The sequence below is a fragment of the Phyllostomus hastatus genome, unplaced genomic scaffold (assembly GCF_019186645.2).
Source record: "Phyllostomus hastatus isolate PE091 unplaced genomic scaffold, TTU_PhHast_1.1 phas_contig_86, whole genome shotgun sequence".
Lineage (NCBI taxonomy): Eukaryota > Metazoa > Chordata > Mammalia > Chiroptera > Phyllostomidae > Phyllostomus > Phyllostomus hastatus.
Genome location: NW_025333977.1, coordinates 41,257,099 through 41,263,611, shown reverse-complemented (window position 1 = coordinate 41,263,611; position 6,513 = coordinate 41,257,099). Strand labels below are relative to the sequence as shown.

At 42.6% G+C, this 6,513-nt stretch overlaps 1 pseudogene; it reads left to right on the top strand.

Annotated features, from left to right (window-relative positions):
• Positions 1-1,578: 1,578 nt before the first annotated feature.
• On the top strand, positions 1,579-2,156 carry LOC123827480 (annotated as a pseudogene).
• The last annotated feature ends 4,357 nt before the right edge of the window (positions 2,157-6,513 follow it).

Here is a 6,513-nt window from a genome sequence, read left to right as displayed (position 1 = left end):
AAAGAGGAGCCACCAACTCTGTGTATCATCTTTTATGGAAATAAAGAAGCTTTTATGTTGCTTAAATTATTATTATTTGGGGGTCTTATAATACTCAGCCAAACCTAGTCTTAACGAATACAGGGAGTCATGGTCTTTTTGATTTAAAGCTCATGTCTCATAACTCCAATATCTGGACATCCTTTGGATTCATTAGATCTGTTTTTTTTCTCTTGGTTTTCAGTCATTTGATCTTGCTTCCTGGTGTCCCTGGAAATTTTTTATTGAAAACCAGACTTTGTAAGGAGCTGCACTGTTCAATACAGGAGCTGTGAGCTGAGCGTAGCTGTTTAAATTAAAATTAAATTAAAAAATTCAGTTCTTTAGTAGTGTCAGTCACATTTCAAGGCCTCGATAGCCACATATGACTAGTGGCTACTGTATCAGTCAGTGCATATTCTAGAACATTTCCTTCATCATGGAAAATGAGCATTGCTGGTATAGATTATCATTCAGTGCTCTGGAGGATACTCTCGTTTCTGACCAGCAGCTAGGCTAAGGACTCCTTTGTCTTGATAGGGCCTGCACTGCAACTTTGGTCCATCTGGCCCCATGCGATTGTTGAATGCTCTTCTCAGCTTGTCACACTCTAGACTGACGCTTACAGAAGGGCAGGCACCTCAAGAAGGCTTACGTGTCAGGCTCTCTCTATGTCCCTTATTTCCAAGATTTTGGCACTTCACATTTTTGGTGTTGATGGCTCTCCAATGACTTCAAAAGGATTTACTTAAAAACAATATATTTTATCTAATTTTCTAGTTATTATTGGAAGGAGGTTGGTTCACTACAAGCCAGTCACCCATGGCTGAAGCAGAAGTCACACCTTTGTTTTAGGCGTATGGCTCTGGGGGCAATGCAGAGAAAGTCTGGCATGACATTCAAGACAAGAGGCAATGAGGACTTCAACTAAGATGAGCAGAGAGGGAGGGGACAGGTTTGAGAAATATGGACAGCTTAGGACAGTGGAATTAGCTAAAATCAGTCTCAGATTGGATATGGGATGTGAGAGAGATGGAGAGGAAGAGAAAGAATTCAAGGATGGATTTTAGGTCATGGCCCTCAGATGTCTTGGCCAATAGGGTAGATGCACCCTTCTAAAATGGCCTGAAGGAGTGGGGCCTGGAGATAATTTTTTCTGGTGGCTTTGCAGGTGGACATACCAAGTGCCCTCGATACAATGCCCTGTGCCAATGACATGGAGAATAAACAAGATTTTTAGGTAGTGATGGAGAGAAAGTGGGGGCAGGATGGAGGTTCCAGGTAGAGAGAATGAGTAAAGGTAAGGAGGTAGAAAAGCCCATGGAATGTTTAGAAAAGAGTCAAGTGTAACTTGGCTCAAACATATTGCATATGTAGATGAGTAGGAGACATGGTAGGCTGGGGATAGCCCTTGACAGACATTGAGTACTGGACAAGGCATTTTATTGTATAATGTGGGAATACAAAGACACCGAATATGAAACAGAGGGTAGACACATGCAGAGGTAGACTGTAGAACAAGAGTTCTTTCCTTTTGCCACTGCAACCACAGCCACGAGGATGCTCAAGCTTCAGAAGAGGCTCTCTCCTCCAGTGTCCTCTGCTGTGGCGAAAAGGTCTATTTGAAACCCAATGAAACCCAGGTCACCATTGCCCACTCCTGTCAGCAGATTCAGAAACTGATCAAAGATGCTGATCATCTGGAAGTTGTGACAGTCTATTCCTGGGCTCGATGCTGGAAATATACTTTGGCTTGCAAGAAGGGCAGACATGTGGGCATAGGTAAGGGGCAGGGTACTGCCAGTGCTCGAAGGTCTGAGAAGGTAACCTGGATGAGGAGGAGGAGAATTCTTCCTGGCTACTCAGAAGATACTGTGAATCGAAGAATACTAACCACCACATGTATCACAGCCTGTTCCTGAGAGCAAAGAGGTAACATGTTCAAAAACAAGCACATTCTCACAGAACACATCCACAAGCTGAAAGTGGGCAAGGCTCACAAGAAGCCTCTGGCTGACCAGGTTGAGGCCCAGGGGTCTAAGACCCATGAAGCTCACAAGTGCCGTGAAGAGCAGCTCCAGGCCAAAAAGGAAGAAATCAGCATGACTCCATCCAAGGAGGAAGAGATGGAGAAATAAAGCTCCATCTCCCACCTGTGCATAGTGGCCTCAGTAATTACATGGCTCAATCATTCAGTAGAGCAGCCTTCATCTTAAAAAAATAAAGAAAAGACGCTAGAGAAGAACCTGAATTATAGTCCCAGCTCTGTCACCTTCTCACCGTTTCCTCCCCTCACCCAGACCTACTCTCCTGAAATAATCAGCCACGTGTGTTTGTTCGCACCTTTTTCCTGTTCACATGAACAAATGAAAGCAACATAGCACCCACTCGGCACATTTTTGGAAAACCTAACCCGTGATCAGATCATACACGTCACTCTGCAACGTGCCTTTCTCACCTAGCAACAGCCAGCATCGTCCAAGTCATCACACACGTATTTAACTGCTTTCAATGGTTGCATTTTATTTTTTATTCTTATATATTCTACTACAGTTGTCCCAATTTTTCTCCCTTTGCCCTTCTCCTCCAGCCCATGCCCTGCTCCCATAGCCCATCCCCACACCACACTTCAATCTATGTATGGATCTCCCATAATTTATTCAACCAATTATCTATTGATGGTTATTCAGGTTGTTTTAAGCTTTTGCTATTACAAAAGATAGTGTGATAAATATTCTTAAAATTTACTTTATATACTTGGTTAATAACTATTAGAATACATGTTCAATGATAGTATTCCTGTGTTAAGGAACTAGTCCATTTAAAATTTTAATAAGTATTTCCAGATTATTTTCAAAATATGTGTGACAATTACTTCTCACTGCTATGTTCACTCATTTGATGGCAAAAATTAAGAAGTCTGATCATATCAAATGTGGCAAGTAGTTTAGGGTTATCTTATAAAGGTGGATGTTCATACACCCTATGACCCAACAATCTCACTATTAGGTGTATACATTTAAAAAAGTACTTTCACATTGATTCCAGGACACTCATACGACGCTGTTCAAACAGCATCATTTAAATTAGCAAATAGGTACAAAACCCAGAAACAATAAATGCACTTTGATGGGATATTGGATATATAAATTGTGGCATTGCCATACACTGGCAGTAAAAATGAATGAAATAGAACTAACTATAGGCTGGAATATAGTAGGCACCTATTATATAGTGTACAGTGTACATACATATGTAAATATTGAGTGAAAAATTAAGACCCAGAAGAATATTGTTTACTATTATTAGAAAAAAACAGTACAGATAATAAAACAAATAAAACCCTATATGTAATAAAACTGTCCAGAAACAATATCAAAGAAATAACAGACAAGTAGCTGCCCCCGGTGGGGCAGGAAGAGAGATTGGATGAAGAAGCAGCACATCGGCAGACATGTGTCATTGTCAGTGTTCTGATTCTCTGAAGTGGTTCATCAGTGTTAATTACATCACAAATAGATGGTAATTTATTACCTAACTAACTAATTAAAAGAGGGCCATTCAACAAGAGTGGGTCAGGAACTAATAAGAAAAAGAAGACAGAGAAAATGGAACAAATGCCAAGGAATAAAAGGTGAGACTCACGCCTGGGGGCCAGGCTTCTGTCTGACAAGTCAGGAGGCCCAGCCTCCTGGACGTGGATCAGGGCCCTTGTGGCAGACATAGACACATCCCACGCAGAGACCCTGCAGAAATCTGAGCTGCTTGGTAACAACAAACACCGTGGATTCCTAGTCATGGAAGTTCTGTGTGTGTGTTGATGTCATCAGGATCTGTCACTCTGAAAGTCTGGCAATGATTGATTTTTTTCCTATCTCGTGCGTTTCATCCTTCAGGAAAAAACATTGTTTGGAAATTTGTATCTTGCCTTGGAGTGACCCACCCACTGGTGGAGGTGAATCAGCACTAAGCAGCCACATACTTTTATTGGGGACTCAACATGAGGCTGCCCAGAGCAGGGTGACCTGAGCCAGAGGAGAGCCCTGTTCTCTTGCCTTGCAAGGTATACTCACTTCCACATCACCTCTGTGCTGTCCTGGCCAGCTGTCAACACCTCCAGGCCCAGGAAGGGTGTGAATGAAAGGGCAGAGCAAATTGGAATGGGGAAGATTGGCATCAGGATGAATTGTCAGGGACCTGTTCCAGTTGGGGCCTTACTGGCTTCACTGCAGGGTCATCTGGTCCATCCCTGAAGGTCGGATGCACTAAAACAATCACCTTTCCTCCTGAACTAGCTTGGTTGCAACCTTCTTCGATCAGAAAAAGACGAAGTTGCTTCTTGTGACTGAGTCCTGGTTAGGTGGGTCAGGATGGAAGCACAGATTTTTCATCCAGTTCTGTATCCTGGAGTTTGGAATGGAGTTGTCTGGGGCAGCAGCTGTAATTGTCTAATGAGATGAAATACTTGCTCTCTCTCCATCTTCTCTTCCAGATGAGAAGATGGTGAACTGTTATTGTTATTATTTTTGATTTACAAAAAGAGCAAGTCATAAAGCCCCAGGGCCACTTAGCTAATGGACAGAGAATTTACGAGGCACTCTGTAATGCTTCGTGTTATGGGTATTACAGCCAGCTCTCTGCTCCTCTCCTAGCCGTTGTCTGACTGAACAGTTGGAGCCCAGACCAGCACAGTCTGGACTGCCCCTGGACAGTTCAGGATGCCTGCACTAGGCCTCAACCCACCTCCAGGTCTGTTTCACAGCTTGGACCCTCAGAGCTTCTTACACCAGCCCAGCGAATCTGAATTTGTCAACAACAAGAAAGGGATTATCCACTTTCTTACCATTATGCTAAGCAAAGTAAGCCAGGCAGTGAAAGACAAATACCATATGATCTCACCTTTAACAGGAACCTAAACAACAAAACAAACAAGCAAGCAAAATATAAGTAAAGACACTGAAATAGAGAACAGGCTGACAGTGACCAGAGGAGAGAGGGGAGGGAATTTCAGGGGAAAAGGGGAAGGGTTTACAGGAACAAGTATAAAGGACACATGGACAAAAACTAGGGGGGGTCGTGGAAATAGGAGGGAGGTGGGGAGAGCTGGATAGGTGGGCTGGGATGGGAGTAAAAGACAGAAAATTGTACTTGAACAACAATTAAAATAAACTTTTTAAAAAAAGAAGATACAATTCTGTTACTAGTCATTTCCCTGACCAGTAGTTATTGTAGAAAGTGCACATATAGGGACCTCTCCTCCCACCCCAACTCTTCTTCCTGTCAATAAATAAAACCCAGCTACTTGGGTTTATTTGGTCTCTAAAGAACCTTTAAGATTTAACAATATACCCCACCCACAATGGCCAGATTCCCCTTCCCAACTTTCTTAAAGTTCTGCTCCTTCTTCAAGACCCAAGTCAAATGCTGCCCCTCTTTGGAGCCTACTTTATTTCTCCTAGTTGGGATTTAAATCCTTCTCCTTTTGCACTTGCTCCTCTCGCGGCATCTAAACTACAGCACATGCAGTGTGTTGAGATTGTGTATAGTTCTGCCTTCTCTGTTTGCATGTAAGTCCCTCAAGGCCAGGGAATGAGGTCCTGAGAGACAAGACACAAGAAGTGTTCAGCAGAGTTAGAACGTGGCAGGCTCTCCAGGCTCGTTAGCTCTGCTTTCTCTGCATGGCGCCTTGGAACAAAGTAGCTCTTCCGAGTTTAGTGGAATGTGCATGGAAATGAGAAGACAAAATGGCAAACCAGACAAAGGAGTAAGTCACAGGATCAAAGTTTTGTGACACTTCTGAATTATTTGTTTCGAGTGAGGAAAGGATAGGAAATAAGTCCAATTTCGTTGCAATTCAATTTGGTGGGAGCTGTTCCACATTTAACTGCACCAAGCACAGGAAATGAATCAGATTGTGTCCGATTTAAGTTTCTTGGTTTTGAATATTTGAGATGGGTTCCACCTGTTGTCCTCCTCCAGCCTTGGGTGTATCTGAGCTACGTGTGCTGGCACGAGGCTGAGAGAAAGGGGCTGTGTCTTTAATCACGGTGTACCCCACACATGTGGGTTTCCTGTTTGGCCTAAACTAAATGAGAGAGTCATCGTTGAGATTGGAAATACCTTGCTATACAAAAGTTTAATTATCGTATGTGTCAAAATGGAAATTGGCCTCCAAATCTAGCTGCGCATTTAGAATTTTTTACTGCAAGGACAATCTGTTGCAATTATTTTTGTTTAGTTTTTTAAATAGTCTCCATCTTATTGTTTATCTTTACATAGAACAATGTTAGGGGAAATAAGCTTGGACCATCTGGAGGAGGATTAATAACAGCTGCTGCCACCACCACCACCAACATCCCCATCTGCACCATTTAATGACCACCTATTCTTCGCCACTATCACTAAGCATTCAAGAACTCTGAAAATAGTATTTCCTCCATTTAAGATAAGGAAACTAAAGCTCAAAAAGGATAAGCCATTTCAGCTCAAGGCTGA